This window comes from Macaca fascicularis, chromosome 3 (genome assembly GCF_037993035.2).
Source record: "Macaca fascicularis isolate 582-1 chromosome 3, T2T-MFA8v1.1".
In the NCBI taxonomy this organism is placed as follows: Eukaryota; Metazoa; Chordata; class Mammalia; order Primates; family Cercopithecidae; genus Macaca; species Macaca fascicularis.
The window spans coordinates 149,855,853-149,876,384 of NC_088377.1; the positions used below are offsets into that span (position 1 = coordinate 149,855,853).

The following is a 20,532-nucleotide window of genomic DNA, read 5'->3' on the forward strand; positions in this document are numbered from 1 at the left end:
TATGTCTCAAAGTACAAGTTACAAATTACAAAAACCTCCCACTTATCTTTTCCAAACCATTAGTTAGGTAGAACCACATCAGGGTAAGTCATTCTGGAAATACGCTATGAAAAAAAACATGTTGTTTAATGAGAATTCAGAATACAGCAGAAGTCACAACCTGGAATGAAGCAGAGTGGAAACAGAATTACCCTGGCTGGCCTGAAAGGAGTGGGTTTCCAACTGAGACTCCAAGTATACCAAGTGTCTAATGGGCAATCCATTTACACATCTCTTCTCATATTATTGAAGTGCAAACTGTGCTCCATAAGTATTTTCAGCTTGATCTCTTTTCAAAACTTTTGAAAAGAACAAAAATAAATCCCTGGGTGGGATTATGCACAGGACAGAGAGATGCCACTAAGCCATGCCACCAAGCATTTGTGTTTATTAGAAGAGCATTCCTCCTATGAACATCATAGTTTATAGAGTCCCAATTAGATTATAATGTAGACACTTTAGTCAGATGATAATATGTATGTAAAAAGTCTGCTAGATCTGTAGTTTTATTTATAAAGGCACTGGTGTGAAATACACACACAAAAGACCCATGTGCAAAACGGCTCATGTGAGCGAAGCAGCAGCCGGGGAGAAGGCATATCCGACACACCTCAGGTGCAGTGACGGCTTAAGGAGGCATCCCAGGAACACATTAATCAACACATTCAAGGAATGCATTAATCAACACTGCTACAACGGCTGGCATGCCCATTGTTTCACTGTAGCATGCTAAAGAGCACAGAGCAGCAATCTGAATGTGAATTTCCACCATGCTGCAAGAAACAAAACCCTTTTCAGGACTGGCTCCATGCACCATATCCTACTCAACTCTTTCAATAGAAATCATTCTCTCCTGTATTTGTGGTAGTTTATGAACTTGCTTTCTGCAACAGTCAACCAGAAACAAAGAATCTTTACAGACCAGCTAAGTTTGACAATAGCTGTAGAAATGCCTTCTGCAGATATGAAAACTTGAATCCATCCAAGAGATTTTTTTCTTTGCCTTACAAAATGAATGCTGTCATGAAAGGCAAAATAAAAGAAAACAAAGCAAAGCAAAAAAAAAAAAAAAATCCAAGCATCTATTTGTGTATGCAGTCAGTTGTGACAGCAACATACTGCATTACCAGCAGGGGCCTGGTCCTGGCCTCCTGCTCCATACTGGGTTTCATTTTCCTCCTGGGTAGTTCCCTAGATAACCCTCCTGTCAGGATTCGACTCCCTCCAAAAGCAGCCAGGGATGAAATGTCCAGATGCTGGAAGGAAGAGACATGATAAAATACCCGCAGAACCTAGGCACACATGTCTACCTTTGTATAGAGTACCATGTGGACCTGAACACCTGAGGCCTTCCAGTATTCCTGCTGTGTCTCACTTCCAATTGTCCATACTTGGAGTATCTCACCCATTAGGTTATGTTGCACAATTAAAGTTCAATAAATGATGATTTTGGTGACAAGAATGCTAAATATAAAGATCCTAACTCTGGATGAATAAGGGATACCATTTATAACTACCATTTGGAATAAGCTTCCTCTCAGAGCGAGAATTATTTTAATAGAGGTTATACTTGCTGGGAACAACAGCCACAGGGCAGTGGCCCCTGCCTTTTGGTGGCGCTGTTCTGGTCATTTCAATGAACCTCAAAATTAAAGTCTATGGGTCATGAATCTAGCCTTATTTCATCATGAGCTCTGATTCTAGTAAACCTAGAAAACAGTTAAGAACTACAAGCCAAAAGTGCAGCAAGGAAAACAAATCAAATCCAGTAAGTATATGCAAGAAGCTATTTGCAAAGGTCACTGCATTAGCCCTTTGGTGTACAAATGCTGAGTGCTCTACATTTCGTGTACTGTAGTGACTTAGGCAGCTTTTTCTTTCCAGTTTCAAACCAGATATTTCTCCCCACTAGACTACAATGGGAGGAGAGGTGGGAACACGCAAAAGTTGCAGGATTCCTTCTACTGACTACTAGCACCAATTATTGCTGACACAAAAACATAATGCCGCTGTTTTCATCACTGTCTCACCATGGCATTATCCTTACCCAGCTATCTCCCAAGAGAAAATGCTGATGTCTTTCTTCAAACACATTTCAACTGCTCTTTTGGAGCCTTCAGAAACAGCCATCAAACTGAGCAGCCCAGGGTGGTGGGAGTGGTGAGAAGGGGGATAAGGTGTCCAGAGAAAAATGGCTGTGTCCCACAAGAATAATGAGGACAGGATGCAAGGGGCAGAAATGAGATGCCTAATCAATAAAGGCATCTCAATCATGGATGCCAATAAAACTCACAGATAAATATCAGAAAATGTATAATTTAGCCTCCCTACAGAAACGTTGCACATTGGATTTAATATGCTTCCATGTGACCCCAGGACACAGGGCATTGCTCAGACTTCATGTGGAAACAGAAAGCTGGGGAGTTGCCTGGGTTGAAAGAACAGAATGTTCTTCACTGCACTGTCATTTAGCTTCCAGGAATGCTGCATTTCAGTGGTAAGTAGTCCTTCTGTGAAAAAGTTCATCACAGTCACAATAGAGGGACTGTCCAAATATGCTAATGCTTCAAGAGATGTCACTTAGTTGAAATCTGTGTCTTGCCTTCATGCTATGTCACAGTGAAGAGGGAGGAAGTTAATATGTACAAGAAAAGATTGTTCTAGTTTTCCAGATGACTACATACTGAATCAAACTTTACGAGTATAAAACAATAAAGAGGTAAGTATTTTTTACTTGGAGTTAGATCCCTGTCTTGGTTTTTGTAAGTTCTAGGTTTCCCAGGGTAACAGCTTTATTCATGAGCTTTTTACCTTTAGCTTCATGGGGCAAGTATTCTTTCTACGGGTGCTGTGTGTCTTCTTGATTTGACTGGTATCAAGTAACATGAGAAAAAACTTCTCGGCTTTAAAATGATCCTGTAGGACAAAATTTTGATAGCTGTCTTTACTGTTAAATTGTATGAAAAATTGGCCAGGCATGGTGGCTCACGCCTGTAATCCCAGCACTTTGGGAGGCCAAAGCGGACAGATCACTCGAGGCCAGCAGCTCGAGACCAGCCTGGCAACATGGTGAAACCCTGTCTCCATTAAAAATACAAAAACTAGCCAAGCATGGTAGTATGCACCTGTAATTCTAGCTACTCATGAGGCTGAGGGATGAGAATCACTTGAATCCGGGAGGTGGAGGTTGCAGCGAGCTGAGATCATGCCACTGCACTCCAACATGGGTGACAAGTGAGACTCCGTCTCAAGAAAGAAATAAATTAAATAAATAAATAGTATTAAAACTGTATAACTATTAGGACTTTGTGATAAAATACAGGTTCACGTTTACAAATCAACTTAATTATAAGATAAAAGTCTTTTATACTCTTACCAGTTTTACTACTATCTATTCAGAATGTAACTACCCTTCTCTTAAGATGTATGCATAACTTTAGCAACTTGGTATTGTAAAGTCCAAGGGAAAGAACAACTTTCAAGTCATCAACCAAAACAGTCAGCAAATGACTCCAACACCCTGTCAAGTTATTTTTCATACACAGCTTGCCAAATAGGAACATGCTTTAAGGTTCAGCCTGGGCATTCTTCTTCCTCACACTCCTTATGGTTACCATCAGGACCAAACTTACACAAATGTGGCCAGCGGAAAACTCACTTTATGAAGTGATTTCAGAGGCCTCTCTCCTCACTCTGGTTGATTATCAAAATGCCACCACTAGCAGCCTTGTATTTCAGCTCAAGGTTTTCGACCCAGGTAGAAGTCAGATTTCCCAGGGAGAGAATGTACACTTTAGGGTTAAAATGGCAAATGTGAGAAGTTTTTATGTGTGACACTGGATAAGGGCAGATAGAGGGCACCTCCCAAAGAGAAGGATGTGGGATGAACCTGAGAGTTTGCAAACCACAGTCCACAATTCTTGCTGCATGCATTTTTCTGAACATCACAGCATGCCAGTGAATGTGGGAAAAACTACTGAAAACTCTAAGTAGCTACGGAAAAAAACTTATTTATTCTAATGTCAGAGACCAAATACTTGAATAGCCTAGGGACATTCTGAGTATGTGTGCTTTAGAATTTTGGGAAGTTTCAGTCGGTCTTTGTGAGGCCAGGGAAACAAATTGGGAAGACTCAGCATTTAGTTTTGACAAGATTCAACCATTCACGAAACTAAAAAATGAGATATTTTAGTGGCTCTCACAGCACCTGACAACTAAAAGCTCTCTTGAGCCAATTAACAAAAGGCTAGCCAGAAAGACCAACAAGAAGTGTGTATTGAGAAAAGAAGAATACAGCCTTTTCACTTGTTGCTTTAGAAGACACAGATTTTCAATCAAATACCCTTCACACAATGGGAGAAAGAAAAAATAATGCATCCAGAGAGAAAAACTCCCTTAGAACTACCTGAGAGTGGGTTAAGAAATGGGAAAGCACCTGCTGTTGAGCCCAGTGTTTCCACCTTAAAAGGGCACCATGTACTTCCTCACAGTGGCCGCTGTTTTCCCTGCTCACCAGAAAACACCAGTTTTACAAATAAACTCCCACTCTCAGTGCCTTACTACCTCGTAGATATCAGACAATATATTATCTACGAAAGAATTTTCCATACCTCACTGCTGATACTAGTATTGTATTGGTAAGCCACCATACTTAATATCATTACTAGTAACTCCTAGTTTCTAACAACTGTAATTTATGTCCCTATCAGAACGGATGGTACTTACTATCACATTGCTTTACCTTGCAGGTGTTCTTTATGAAATAAGGACACTTGTAGAGGAGAGGGGTACATAAAAACTTTATAAAACAGGTCATTTTGCATCAACAAAGGGAGCTTTCTCTTAAAAGAGCCATCTGTACAAAATTAAGGCTGCTTTGGTATTGGTCATAATTACCTAACATCAATTTTGCTAGTCTCTGCTAATTTCCACTTTTCAGGGACTGTTCAAGCAGAACAAAATTTGTGCTATTTGATTTACAAAGCAACATTCTTATTTTCCAGGCTACTAATTTGAGGATTTCTGATGGTATTTTGAAACACTGTAAGAACTAGTCATATGAAGTCAGTTTCAATATAACACAATGGAAGCAAATTCAGCTGAGGCATGAATCATTTCCTCTCAATTACAAAAGGACATCTCAATGGATCAACCTAAGAATTCTCAAGAACAAGGGACAATGTGCTCAAAGGATTTCACTATCTCAAAATCTTGTATACAATCTTCTTTCCTTAACTAAAATCCATGAGTTTATTTGTTAAATGAAATCAACAAGGTAAAGAACTGAATGTCTGAACAATCGTGCTCTTATAATTCCTTAAAAAAGCTATTATTGGTCGAGATACAGTTCTCTGAACTGTGTTCCAGATCTCCAAGTAAGATTACTTTTTCATCAAGTTCAGTACTATAATAGATGGCCTTTCAGAAGGCATCATAGGCCTAACAGGGTCCACGCTAGAGCTGATAATGCTGAATGGCACAAATAGGAATGGGGCAGACAGCGGGGTGGGAAATAAGAAACGGGGAAGGAATTTACAAAGCAGAAATCATATTTCAAAGTAACATTTAAACTTTCAAAAGAGATATTTTTATTATTTGGACTCCATTGTGAGACAAGAAAAATCATTAATGGATGGTATACCCTCAGGAGACTTTTGATATATGATTGAATCAAAAAGAAAATTATTTTCTTGTAAATGATTCCCTATAATTTTTAATCTTTAGTCCTTTTAGAAACATTTTTACCAGCAGTGCTTTTCCTCTGCTCTCTATTTTCTGGGCTTTATGATTCATGATTTAGTTAAACAAAAATCTTATTACTATGAAAGGACACGAGGGCTGGTTTTCTTCCCTATGTATTTGATCTATCTTCTTTGACACTGGTATGATTAATGTTTTTGCATCTATGTTTCTACTCTCTGTCTTTTATCATACGCTCTGGATTGAAAAGTATTAACTATGGCAATAATATTACATAATCACATTATTTAATATTATAATTCTCATCTTTAACTATGAATTCAAATGTTTTAAGAAGACAAACTCTTACCTTTGAAGAAGCTCTTCTTATCTGAAGAAGTTGTTCTTCCTTTTAATTCTTTAAACCAAGAGTCTTCTTAGCATTGCTCTGTGGGTTAAAAAGTGGGGGAAATGTTAACAAGACATTGATTGTCATCAATCACAGCAGACTGTCAATATGTTAACTCCAACTGGCTCTCTGATGGGAAACACAATTAAAGAGAGAGCCCTGCAAGGAAGACAAATCATGACTAGATTTGCCAAAACGTATCTCTGCTGGCTTCGATCAAAAGTGACAGCGGAGAAGTGACCAGAACTCTGGTGGACATCCCATTAAAGGATTCCAGCCTACAGAGTCACGTCTGATTCCTCTTTTCAGTTTAGAGGAATAAAGAGGCTTTTGTAATGTATCTATACAGTGTGGATAAAATCCTTCTTTGCTATGGGTTTATTATTATTATTTAAATTTTTTTATTTGGTAGCATAGGAACTTTTTACGTTATGTTGGAAAGGCCTCAGGTTTTCAACAAGGGTCATAAATAGAAGCTGGGAACAGCCAAGATCTGAGGAGCAAGTTCCACCTGGGCTGTGACAAAGGCTCAGCAGTGGACAGCTCCCAAGTTCTGCAGTCTCCAACTCTCCTCCCATCATCCTCAATGTTTCCTTTGCAAATAGTCCAGCTGAGAATTAGCCAGAGAAAGAGAGGAGGAATGGGGAGTAGAACAATCACAGCTGAGCACATTAAGTTTCATTTTTTAAACAACCAATTCAGTGACACCCAAGGTTTCTAAGGGAGGATTTGTGTCTTTTTGAACTTTGGATTTCTGGGAACAGAAGTCATACTATCAACCTCTGAAAAACCCCTCAGAGAAGAGAAACAAGTGTCAATTGAGGAAGTCTGGACTGCACTCAAATATTAGGACAACTATGAATTGCAAAATTATTCTGTTAATAAAATAAAAGATGCTTAATAATCTCAGCTGGTTTTGCCCATATATGTGTTATAAAATATTTCCTGCACTAAGTTGCGAAAAATGTTAATTACATATAAAACCACACTTAATAGATTTTCACTGGATGTGAAGCAATGATAATTTATCAGGACAAAATATTAATATTGTGGAGGTTTATAATTTTTCCTTAGAATTGGAACCAATTTTATAGTAATATTCAGTTTTCACTTTTTAAAAAACCCCCTAGAGTTGTGTAGGAGAGCATCTATAAGAATTTTAAGATATATCTACAATAACAACTCAATTCAGCAAACTTATATTGAGCACTTAATACACATCTGCCAATTCACTGGATAAATCTAAACAAGAAACAAAAGAAAATACAAATATTTCATGCTTCCTACCATGACGGATCTCAGTCCACATGCTGATGGATTCCTAAGTTTTAATAGTTCTCAGCATAATCCAATTCAGGGCAAAGTGCTCTAAAAAGCACAGATGTGTAATTCTGCATAACATGGTTCCATGGCATCATGTGGAAAAACTATTTCATCCTTGCTTATATGTACTATTGATAGGGCACTGCTACATTTTTAACCTCCTTGTGGTGATGTAAACCCTGAAGCCTTTGGGAAGACCACCAAAAGACTGTATTAATTATATTACCACATCAGCAATTATGCCAAACATTTCTAGGAAATGACTTTTTGTTACATTCATTACTCTTATTTTGACAAATGTGTCAATGGCCTTTCATTACCCCAAAACACATTTAGGTCGAGAGAATAGGGTAATACATCATTGCTCAGGACTAATTTTCCAATAACCAGGTAACAACTTAATTTTTTAACCAAAATGCAATCAACTTACCCTATTAAATAAAACCAGTCCTAAGTCAAAAGGTCAAGATAAGATTTGATGCATTTTTAAAGTAGACTTCAGAAAAGACAGATAACATCTACGTGAAAAATGTAAGAAACTCAAAGGCCACAGTACACATAACAAACCAATTACAATAATAGTAATTCAATAACATACAGCACTAAAAATTCAAATAATTCTGAAAAGTGAATACTTGACTTAGCCACGTACAGAAAAATAAAATAATAAACTTCCTGTTTCAGAGTAAATTGCTATGGATTGGGATACATTTTTTGCAGAACTTTTTCGGTGGAAAGAGAGTTGTTTGGTTTTAAAATGAGAATTCATAACATTCAATACAACTGAAAATCTGCTATTACAAGCAGTATTAGGTAAAAAGTATCAGCAGGCAAAAACTTGTAAAATCTCATTTGGCTTATACTTTTTAGGTCAACTCTAAAGGTATTAGAGATGTTTACTCTGGTTCTTGTGAGGCTGATTTCTAAAAACTGGCCTCCTTAACAATACAGTAAAGGTTAGATTACATTAAGATATCAAGCCTTTGACCGCTCCCCCCAACTCCAGTCAATTCTGTCCTGTTTACATTCTTCAAAACAAATACAGTTGAGAAATAGTTTTCAGAACATCAATTCTGAAAACTTTATATGCAAGAATATATTTATGTATTTGCACAAGTATGTATTTGTGCAACATGCAAAACTGTTCTGCATTTTGTCACTATAAAATGACAGTAAATTATAAATTTATATTTAATCTTTGGTCTTAACAGAAATTTTAGTAGTAGTAAAATCATACTAATCCCAAACTCTTTTTTTTTCTTAATTTCCTGCCTTTGACACGATCCTTGGACTGAATTTGGGCTCCATTCACATTTAACCAGAGAAAAAAGGATAAAAAAAAAAACCTTGTTAAAACTGGCATTTATCTTTGGTTTCTCTAGGGTATGCCTGTCATCCAGCCGCTAATTCAGCTTGACATGGCCAGAAGCCCAAATCATCTTGAAACCCAGTTCTCCCATTACAGCAGCCTATGAAACAAAATACACTCCAAAAAAGAGAGTATGGTCTGAGATAAAGCACGTTCTCCAACTATAGCTCCACCAGATGGCACCCAGAGGGCCCTCCCTCTACCACAACGTAGCTGGCTGGGCTCCTGGGAACACAGGGCCCCGACTTCTGGCCCCAAGTTTAGCACCAAGTTCAGCCTACTCCTGCAAGACTAAACTCGTTGGGACTTGGGACTGACCCCATGTTACACATCTTGTAGAAGTTAGGATGGGAGGAAGAAGGGATCCATTCTAGCAAGAAAGTTGCAGGTGAACCGATGTGGATCATGCTTTACCTTTCAGAGAAATTAACACATTGGTCCTTGAAGACTGAAGACTGATCACTCACAGAAGCATCTGACTGCCTCAAGTGACACTATCATTTGCTACTTTGTAGATTGATGCAAACATCTAATAATGAGCAAATTACATTGATAGAGGACACGTTGGATATATACCACCTTACTGTCAGTGCGCTGGAAATCATGTTGTCATGTACATGAATGTAGCCGTCCATGGTACATAGTTGCTATGGTCTGAATGTGCTTCACAAAGTTCCTATGTGGGAAACTTAATCACCAATGCAACAACATTCAGAGGTGTGATCTTTAAGAAGTGATTAGGTCATGAGGGGCTTTGCCCTCATGCATGGATTCATGTCAATATTGTGGGAGCAGGTTTGTTCTCACAAGAGTGGACTTGTTATAAAAGTGAGTTCTGTTCCCCTCTTCCTCTTGCTTTCATGTACACGCTCTCTTGCCCTTTCTCATCCTTCTGTCTTCTGCTGTGGGATAATGCAGCAAGAAAGCCCTCACAAGATACAGGCCTCGTGACCTTGGACTTCTCTGCCTCCAGAACCATGAGCTAAATGCATTTATTTTCTTTATAAATTACCTAGTCTATATTACTCTGTTGCACAAAACAGACTGAGACATTAGTGCTTGGTATACTTCATGGTTTCATAAAAGTACAAATAGAAACCTAGAAGTTCAGGCCAGGTGCGGTGGCTCACCCTGTAATCCCAGCACTTTGGGAGGCCAAGGCAGGTGGATCATGAGGTCAGGAGATTGAGACCATCCTGACTAACATGGTGAAACTCTGTCTCTACTAAAAAAAAAAAAAAAAAACCAAAAACATTAGCTGGGCATGGTGGCGGGCACCTGTAGTCCCAACTACTTAGGAGGTTGAGGCAGGAGAATGGTGTGAACCCAGGAGGTAGAGCTTGCAGGGAGCCAAGATCACACCACTGCACAGCCTGGGTGACAGACCAAGACTCCATCTTAAAAAAAAAAAAAAAAAAGAAAGGAAACCTAGAAGTTCAGTGTGCAGCCACAGCTAGCTGTCTAACAAAGAGTCATGCCCTCTCTGTCACGTAAGGTGGCTGTGGGGAAGAAGTTCCTGTCCAGGGTCTACATTTCCAGCTCTCCTTGTGTCTAGGTGTGACTGTAAGGTGTAAGAGAGCTAATATGTGTCACTTCTTTGTTCAGATGTTTAAAAAGAAAATATGTCTTTTCCACCCCTCCTATCTCTTCTCTGCATTTCTGGCTGTATGTCAATGACAGTGAAACCTGAGAAGTTGCACGGCATGGCCTTTGTCAGCTTAGGTGAAGAGCAGAGACCCTTCCCTCCGCATTCACGCTCTACATCCCTAACAGTGAACTGTTACATAAGCTGAGAGGAACTCTAATTGTGTGATGTTTCTGGTTTGGGGGTTTGTTAGAATAGCTAGCTCTGCCCTATCTAATAGAGTCAGCACGTTGTGAACATAATAGAAACCTTAAATGAAATCTTGTCCTCATTGGTCCTTCTTCTATGTCTATAATCTAAGAAGGAGATTTAATTTCAAAATATAAGTGTCTGCAGAGCAGTAGAGCAAATTGATTAGAGGGTATTAAATAACTCCTTAACAGAAACAGTTAAAGTAACAGTGTTGACTTCACCTAGGGAAGAAAAAGATTAAAGGAGTCTAGTTAAACTGTCAATGAATATATGAAGATTCTAAAAATTTTATGTGGCAGATAGTGAGAAACTATTTTTCAAGGTCACTGAACATAAAACAAATACAGAAGGCTCTGTGTGACGGCTATAAATTAACACCATATCTAAGAAAATGGGGAAGACTGAGGCCAGGTATGGTGGCTTACGCCTGTAAACCCAGCACTTTGGGAGGGTGAGGCAGGTGCATCACTTGAGGTCAGGAATTCAAGACCAGCCTGGCCAACATGGTGGAAGCCTGTCTTTACTGAATAACAAAAATTAGCTGGATGTGGTGGTGGGCACCTGTAATCCCAGCTCCTAGGGAGGCTGAGGCAGCAGAATCACTTGAACCCAGGAGGCAGAGGGTGCACTGAGCTGAGATGGCGCCATTGCACTCTAGCCTGGTGACAGAGGGAGATTCAGTCTCAAAAAAAAAAAAAAAAAAAAAAAAAAAAAAAATAGTAAAAGAAAAGGAAAGGGGGAAAATTGAAAATAGAATTTTTGTGAGAATCTGATTCTGCAGATTTAGGAGAGACCTGGAAATTCACTTTTCTTTCTTTCTTTTCCTTTCTTTCTTTCTTTCTTTCTTTCTTTCTTTCTTTCTTTCTTTCTTTCTTTCTTTCTTTCTTTCTTTCTTTCTTTCTTTCTTTCTCTTTCTTTTCCTTTCTTTCTTTCTTTCTCTCTCTCTCTCTCTCTCTCCTCTCTCTCTCTCTCTCTTCTTTCCTTCCTTCCTTCCTTCCTTCCTCCCTCCCTCCCTCCCTTCCTTCCTTCCTTCCTTCTGTCCCTCCCTCCCTCCTTCTTTTCTTCTTTCTTTTTTTTTTTTTTCTGGAGATGGAGTCTTGCTCTGTTGCCCAGGCTGGAGAGCAGTGGTGCGATCTTGGCTCACTTCAAGCTCCGCCTCGTGGGTTCAAGCCATTCTCCTGCCTCAGCCTCCCAAGTAGCTGGGACTATAGGCGCCCGCCACCACGTCCAGCTAATTTTTTGTATTTTTAGTAGAGACGGGGTTTCACTGTGTTAGCCAGGATGGTCTCAATCTCCTGACCTCGTGATGCACCCGCCTCGGCCTCCCAAAGTGTTGGGATTACAGGTGTGAGCCACTGCACCTGGCCAGAAATTCACTCTTCTAATAGGCGGACCCAGGGGGTTCTGGTACATGTGGTCCCAGGCCACACAATAATCAACAGGGTGAAATAATGTCTCTAGGATAATGATGGTTAAACAATGAAATACACAACTTTGTGAGGCTGTTAGATTCCCTTTCTCGAAATAATATCAGGAATGTTTCTCATCCACAGGGTGGAAAACACACTGTCAACAAACACAAAAGAGCACTTGGAATCTAGATAAGTAACACAGGATTCCAATGCTTAAGCAGCTCAGAGTCTCGGGACAGTGACTGTGAGTCTGTGTATGTATGTGTGCATACGTGTGTGTAGAGAAGGTGGTGATGAGAAGGAGGAAACAAAGATGACCCCTGGTTCTGAATGGAGAACAGGAGGTTTCATTCATGGGGAAGCAGATGTACTTCACCAAGGCCCTGGGAATCCCAGTCTCCCTTAGGCATACTAGTCCTGGAACAGCCTCCAGATGACGTTGCCACCCACCAAGATATAGAATGAAACAAATGAAGTCAAGGCACCCAACCCTATTCAGGAAGCAAAAGCAGTTCATGTTTATATATTTTACAAATCAGACTTCTATGTAAAGTGGGAAGAAAGATTCTAAGGCAAATAAAAAATGTTCTATAAATCTACAACTACATGAAGAGTTACTGTTTAATTGGTATTGAGGTTCAATCTGGGATGATGAAAACATTCTCTAAGATGGATATGGTAATGGTCACACAACAATGTGAATGTACTTAATGCTACTGACCTGTACACTTAAAAACTGTCAAAATTTCAAATTTTGTGCTATGTATATTTCACCACAATAAAAAAGGAAAGCATGGCGATAAACTTCCTTCCAACTCTGTAGGTTAATAGATATAATATTTGTAGGAAAAAATTCAACTTATACCCTAAACTCCTCCATTAATACTTTCTGTGTCCTTGAAAAGTTAGGAAAACATTAATTTATTCAACAAATATTTAGTGACCAACTACCATGGCTCAGGCACTGTTCTAGGCACTGAGGATGCAGTAATAAACAGAATAGAAAAAATCCCTGCCCTCATAGAGCATTTATTTATCACCTCATTATGCGAAACATTTATTAACCGCCTATCATTTGCCAAGTTCTATGCTGAGCACCAGAAATACAATGGTGAAAAAGAAGTGAAAGCCTTAGAAACCCAGTCTCGTCTTGGCCTCATAAAGCTTATGGTCAATAGCGGAAGATAGATATTGAACAAATAATCACAGAAATGGATCTAAAAAAACCAATTTTGAAAAGTTGTTAAGGCAGGGGTGTGTGGTGCTCCTACAGTGTGTGGTGATGGAAACTGGCTTTGTCAAGGTCAGACTTTTCTAAGGAAATGATGACTGAGCTGAGGTCCTACAGAGTTGGGGAAGGAATGATGTGCTACAGTTTTGATACCAATGCACAATTTAATTGGGCACAACAATAGAAGAAGAAAAGCAGGGGACAAGAGGAACAGGTCTGATGAGGTTGACAAAGCAGGCAGAGGCCTGGCCATTTGCAGTCCTGCAGTTCTTTCTGCCTTTATCCTAAGAGCAATGGGAAGCCATTGATGTATTTTAAGAAGGCTGAGGGTGGAAGAGGAATGATTTGATCAGAAATAATACCTATTTTTCTGCTCTAACAATTTTAAAAGTACCAACTGAAAATGAAGGCAAGAACTACAGTGAATTCCCATACAATTATAAAAAAACACTTTTTGATAGTGTTTAATATACTAAAGATTTATCATAAGATAAAAAAAATTATTAACAGCACTCCAATTTTTTTTTTTTTTTTTTTTTTGAGACAGAGTCTCGCTCTGTCGCCCAGGCTGGAGTGCAGTGGCCGGATCTCAGCTCACTGCAAGCTCCGCCTCCCGGGTTTACGCCATTCTCCTGCCTCAGCCTCCCAAGTAGCTGGGACTACAGGCGCCTGCCACCTCGCCCGGCTTTTTTTTTTATTATTTTTAGTAGAGACGGGGTTTCACCATGTTAGCCAGGATGGTCTCGATCTCCTGACCTTGTGATCCGCCCGTCTCGGCCTCCCAAAGTGCTGGGATTACAGGCTTGAGCCACCGCGCCCGGCCTCCAATTTTTAATTATTTGGTATTGATCAAACATAGTCTCTTGGGCCAGGAACAGTAACTCATGCCTATAATCTGAGCACTGTGGGAGGCTAAGGCAGGAGGACAGCTTGAGTCCAGGAGTTCGAGACCAGCCTGGGCAACACAGGGAGATCCTGTCTCTATGAAAAATAAAAATAAAAATAAATTATCTGGGCATGGTGGCATGCACCTGTGGACCCAGCTACTTGGGAAGCTGAGGCAAGGATTGCTTGAGCCTGGCAGGTTGAGGCAGCAGTGAGCCACTGTACTCCAGCCGGGAGGATAGAGCTAGACCCTGTCTCAACAAAACAAAACAAAAGAACAAAACAAAACAAAGTCTCTTAAGGTTCTATTATATAATCTACTAATGAAGCTGAATTTGTTTTTATAAGCCTGGTAAATTAAGTTGCCCACACCTGATTAATACTGTTTAAAACTGAATATTTTAGGCCAGGCATAGTGGCTCACACCTGTAATCCCAGCACTTTGGGAGGCTGAGCTGGGTGGATCACCTGAGGTCAGGAGTTTGAGACCAGCCTGGGCAACATGGTGAAACCCTGTTTCTACTAAAAATACAAAAATTAGCTGGGTGTGGTGGTGGGCACCTGTAATCCCAGCTACTTGGGAGGCTGAGGCAGGAGAACCACTTGAACCAGGAGGCAGAGGTTGCAGTGAGCCGAGATCATGCCACTATACTCCAGCCTGGGAGACAAAGCAAGACTGTCTAAAAAGAAAAAGAGTGAATATTTTAAAAAACAAAACAACAGTGAAACTATCTGATTACATAAATTATATTAAACTTCATAAAATATGATTATTTAGGCACATATAAAGTGACAAAGGAAATTTAACTAATTGTTGTACGTATTTGATTAATATCTAAGAACTTGAACAAAGAATCTAACACACATACAACCTTTCTTCCCTTAAAATATGATTATCAATGTAACATATACTGTTGAATGGGACAAAAAATTCAGACCAGCATAATACTGTGTGCAAAGAGAAAATATATATGGTAATAAGAAAAATTCCACACTTTGTATACAATTAGGTTGTTCACTATGTTAATTTACGCAGGCGTAAATGCTCAATAAGTAGATGACAGGCATTTCTGCGCATTTCAGATTCTGGATGAAGACAAGGATAGGAAACATCAAACTTTTAATTGCATAGTGAGCTAATCTGTCCCCTGAACAACACAGTACAACTCTAGACTATCATTCAAGTTTAGAAAAGTTGTATAGGTTTGGCTCACATAATTTGCATAATTCATCTTTTAACCACATTTTTATTTTATTTTATTTTTTTTTTTTTTGAGACAGAGTCTCGCTCTGTCCCCCAGGCTGGAGTGCAGTGGCACGATCTCGGCTCACTGCAAGCTCCGTCTCCTGGTTAACCACATTTTTATACAATTAAGATCTGTCAGTTCATTTATCTGCTTACACTACATTAAGAATTCAGTGTATTTAGCCAGAGAAAGTTCCCAAGGATGCTTCAGCCATGTTTCATTATAACCTACTGTGTTATAACCTACTAGTTCATTTCCGTTGCTTTAAAATAACACCTGAGACTGTTTGTAAAGAAAAGAGGTTTATTTTTGGCTCATGCTCTGCAGGCTGTACAGAAAGCTTATAATCATGGCAGAAGAAGGGGAAACTGTGTCACCTGGAGAGAGAGTGAGTGAGAGACAGTAGGGTAGGTCTCAGACTCTTTTAAACAATCAGATCTCACAGTATTTCATTATCACAAAGAGGGCACCAAGCCATTTATGAGAGATTCACCCCCATGAGTGAAACATCTCCCACTGGGCCCCACCTCCAACACTGGGGATCTCATTTCAACATGAGATTTGGAGGGGGCAAAACATACAAACCATATACCTACCAAAGGCCCCTTATTTTTATAGGTCCTGGGAACTAAGACCTACTTGCAAAGAGGCCTCTACAATTATCACTTTTTGAGATTGAGGCTCACAAAGATCTTAACTTTAAAGTTTAATCTGATCTGATTTAAGACCTAATTTTATTGCTCTATCCATTTACACTTCAGTCTGACCAATTTTAACATAATTGCATACAAAATTTTTCAAAAATTTCATGTGCAAAATTCTTCCTTCAAACAAACTTTTATACGCCCAATTAAATTGACTGTTGGTATCAAAACTGTAGCTCCTATTCTAGCAGGTGTTAAAAATAATAAACCAGATGTAAAGACAGGCATAAAAATATAGTAAAGCAGATTCAGGAACAGTGAAGGAGAATGAATGCATTTCCTTAAAAGGAAGGCGAGGAAGACTTTTTTTAAAAATTAGAATTATAACTTGGCTGTGCATATTTTTTTTGTTGCTGTTGGCAATAAATAAATCTCATTATAAAGATGAAATGGGAAGAAGTTTTGAAAAACTTTCAAACAGTTGGATAAAGACTAGACATTTCTTTCTTTTTCAAAGCTGGCAAGTCATTTTTGGTTCAACATTCTTTTTAGATGTTCTAGTTTTCTAGTCTTCCCTTGATACAGACATGAACTTACAAGTAGTCCCCTCACTTTTATATTTCCTCACAACTTCCTGAATATTTGACAGGCTCATTGAACTGAATTTGAAGTCTTTTCATAGTAGTGTTCTGGAAAGTAAAAGGAATGAACCACAACAGAAACAAAATAAAGTGGGTTCCAAATATGACTCTGATGTAGCTTCTGTGATGTTTATCCCACGTTCCCTATTGGTTGCGACTTAGGACCGCCTAATGAGGACTTTGTCTCTAGTTCTTAGTTGTCTGCAAACACTGATTTTGTTTTAGTTACACTGATTTTTTGAACCAAATGGAACTTTCTGAGCATAAAAAAGCAAAGGAATTCTAAAAGGATTTAAATTATGGCTTTGGAGGACTCCCAATCACACCTAAGCCTGCTGTTATAGATATCTCAGCAGTGTCATCTGAGGAGAGTGGACTAATGTTGATCAATATCAAAATGGCTTTGGGAGTCTCCGACCACTCGGTTCTCTAAATCAGTCTCCCACTTTAAGGTTATGAAACACTGATCTTAAAGAAATCTGAAATATTATCAGTTGCAGGTTGCTAACTACAGTTAAGTTCAAATATAAAGCTGCCCTTTTAAAGGGGTCATCTTTAATGTAACATAGCCTGTATTAAACAAACCATTATCATAAATAAAGCAATCAAATTATGAATTAAATAGCTTACCAAGTGACATTAAGCAAATTACTTCCTCCCTGTGTACAAAATGGGGTTAATAATCCTGACCGATTTCTCAAGGTCTCTGGGGACAATTCATTTAGGAATTGCCTAAGTGCTATATAAATGTTACTGGCGTTATGAGAGCTTGGTTTTATTGTCATTGGAAGGCCTATCATAATACGGAATTCAGAGGTTTTAGTCAGAGGTGAATTAACAAAGCAAGGTCTATGCTAATACAAGTGCCCTCTAACCTTGGATCACTGAGCTTGAAAAATGGCACAGATCAGAATGTGAATGAAGTTTGCATTTTCAGAGACACTGTTTTTGTTAATGTATTTCTTATGCAATTCCTCTGCTTTGAAAATCGTTACTTTGGAAGCAAAGCAACCAATTTCTATTTCCACCATTCAATTTCCACATTTTTTCATTATTCTCCCTTGCAATTGCCAGCATTATTCGCATTTAAGCATGACATTGAAGGCATCCAAGGCCTATCCTTCGGAATCAACTATCCAGCACACCCAGGAAACATGCCTATAAGTGGATATAGGCTGTGTATACACCAAATCTCTTTCATTTTAAGAATTTTATCTTTATTGTGCAATACCCAGACTTTTATTACTCTTAGAGAAAGCAAATTCTTTTTCTCACTTAAATTTGCACAAGTTATTCACTTATTTGTCAAACGGTTTCTGAGTTCTTATTATGTACCAGGCACTGTCCTAGGTGCTGGAGATAGTAGTAAATAATACAGGCAGAAATCCCTGCACTCAATAGCTTATATTCTAGTGAGTGAAGACAAATAGTAACTAAAATAAGTAAACAAATATTGTGTTTTAGGTTGTAAAAAATAAAGTATGGTGAGAAAATAGAGTGCAAAGATAAAGAGGGGCTGCAATTTTAAGTACAATGGTCAGGGAAAAACCTTCTTGGAAGGTGTAATTCGAAAGAGATTTGAGGGCTGTGAGCGTGAGAGTCACTGGGAAAGGGCTTTGCAGGCAAGGTGAAAGTTCTGGGCAAATCCAAAGGCCCTGAGGTTGGAATCTCTTTGCCTGTCTTAGAACAGCAAGGTGGCCAGGTGGGTGAGAGGAGCAGTAAACAGAAGAACAGTGGGAGATGAAGTAAGAGATGTAAAGGGGCACCACATGATCTAGGGCAAGACCTCTGGCTTCCACTGAGTGAAATGGGAAGCCCTGGGGGAGTCCTGAGCAGGGGAGTGACATGACCTGACTTCCGTTTTGAAGGGTGGAATAGGCTGTGTTGAGAATAGGCTGAAGGGGAGTGAGATTGAGACAGGAAGACCACATAAAAGGCTGTTACAATAGCCCAGAACAGAGGTTAGTGGCATGATCCTGTGGGGTGCCACATGGGTAGAGTTTCACAGCTTTCAATTATTAAACAAACCCTTCTTCTCTAACTGTGGTTTCTTACTTGAGTTACTTCATTCCCTAAAGAAACTTTTTTCCTTTAAAGCCTTTCTTTCCTGATTCCTCCCTGTCAATAACAATGCTTGTCCTCATATCAGATAATTTTTAAAAGGGTTCAAAACAGGCCAAATTTGGGTGTAGTCAAATCATCAAGTAAACTATGCTCCAAAACCACAAATGACTTGACCGGATTCTATTGAAGTTCTCTGTAAAGACACCTGCTTTTCTTCAACAGGCTCCGCATCACAGAATGGATGAAGGCCAAGTGGAAGCCTCCCTGTCCAGACCAGGGCTGGGGGTGAGGAGGAGCAGGATTAAGTTTAGAAGAATGGGATGAGGCCAACAGCTTCCACTTTCAATAACATCTACAAATCTGTTTGTATTTCGAGATAATTAAGTCCCAATAGCAGTGCACAAAACCATTTTTGAAGCAAATTATCAACCTGCTTTCATATGCTGTTATGTCCATATTAACCAAAGAAATGCTCACTGACTTTTAACTCCTGTTTGTGTAATATTTAGTACTGTACTTTTTTTTTTTAAGCTTTAGCTATAGCCAGTGTAATCAGACACCATTTACCAGGCAAACCTAACCCTTGAGGCCCTGATTACTTAAAAACAATAGGAATGGACCCTCCCTTTACCAAATAGAAAGGAGGTGGCTGCATTTAAGCATTATTTCTTGTTCTCTAGAAAGTTGGTGGCAAGGGCTACTACTCAAAGGGAAGATTCTGGAAATGGCTCTTGTGGGAAAAGAAGGAAAATACATTAGTCTTTTCAACTAACCTAGAAAAAAAAATTCTTGGCAACTTCAGAACCAATGGAGAAGAAAAAATGTATAAGCAGAAAGTTCTTGGATTACCATGGCATCTTCTCTAGGTAGGTGGAAGTACTCTCACTCGACCTGGGTCATCTTATTTGCAGAATATTTAAGAATGAGAACTTCATTCTATAAATGAAGTGGTATATGACTCTTATTAAGGGATTATTACTTTAAATGAATTCTCTCTCCTTCATCTTGGGCAACTCATGAGAAAAAACCTACCTTTTGACATTTATAAAAGATTTTTTTTTCTTCCTGGATCTTGGAGTTCTAATCTGTTGCTTCAGTTTTTCCCAGTATCTACATTGCTTTCCCCCTCATTTTCAGGGCTTTTTTTGTGTGTCATCTCTATGGAGACTTCTTTGGCTGCCTTGTCCAAAAAGGTAACCTACATTAGATACCCCAATTCCACTATCTGCTTTATTTTTCGCCTTAACACTTACCACTATCTAACTTACTACGTGTCTTATTGATTCATCTTTTTTTTTTTTATCTAATGTGCCAGAATGCAGGATTTATGAGAGCAGGGATTTTTGTCTGTTTTGTTCATGCTATATCCCCAGTGCCTAGAACAATGCCTAAAACAGAGCATTAGTAAGTATTTGTTGAATTAGTGAATTAATTCCACAAAGTGATCAGATAATAGTGTTAACTTGAAATTCTATATTTGAAAAATTAATTTTGGCCACTAGATGCATAGAACATATCTCTGGTAAGATACACAAAAGATGAAGAAGAGCATTTACCTTGGGGAAAATAATTTGAGGGGGAGATATTTACATACAATTTTATAGCTTTCTGTACTAGTCAATCTTTAAATCTTTAGAATATTTTATCCTCACTCAGAATGATGTATCTGAGTGCTGAGTATCTGATTATTTTAAATTATTTTATAATCTTCAACAGAAAAACTAATAAATGTTAATTTAAAAATAATCACAG

The 20,532-nt window shown here is 38.8% G+C and overlaps 1 protein-coding gene across 50 annotated transcripts in view; it reads right to left on the bottom strand.

Annotated features, from left to right (window-relative positions):
* Positions 1-20,532, bottom strand: part of NRCAM (neuronal cell adhesion molecule) — a 305,104-nt gene that overhangs the window by 158,270 nt on the left and 126,302 nt on the right. For all 50 annotated transcript variants that reach the window (XR_012432792.1, XR_012432791.1, XR_006696751.2 and 47 more), the window contains one exon: positions 6,089-6,166. The gene's annotated coding sequence lies outside the window, so the exon portion shown is untranslated. The remainder of the gene's footprint in view (positions 1-6,088; positions 6,167-20,532) is intronic.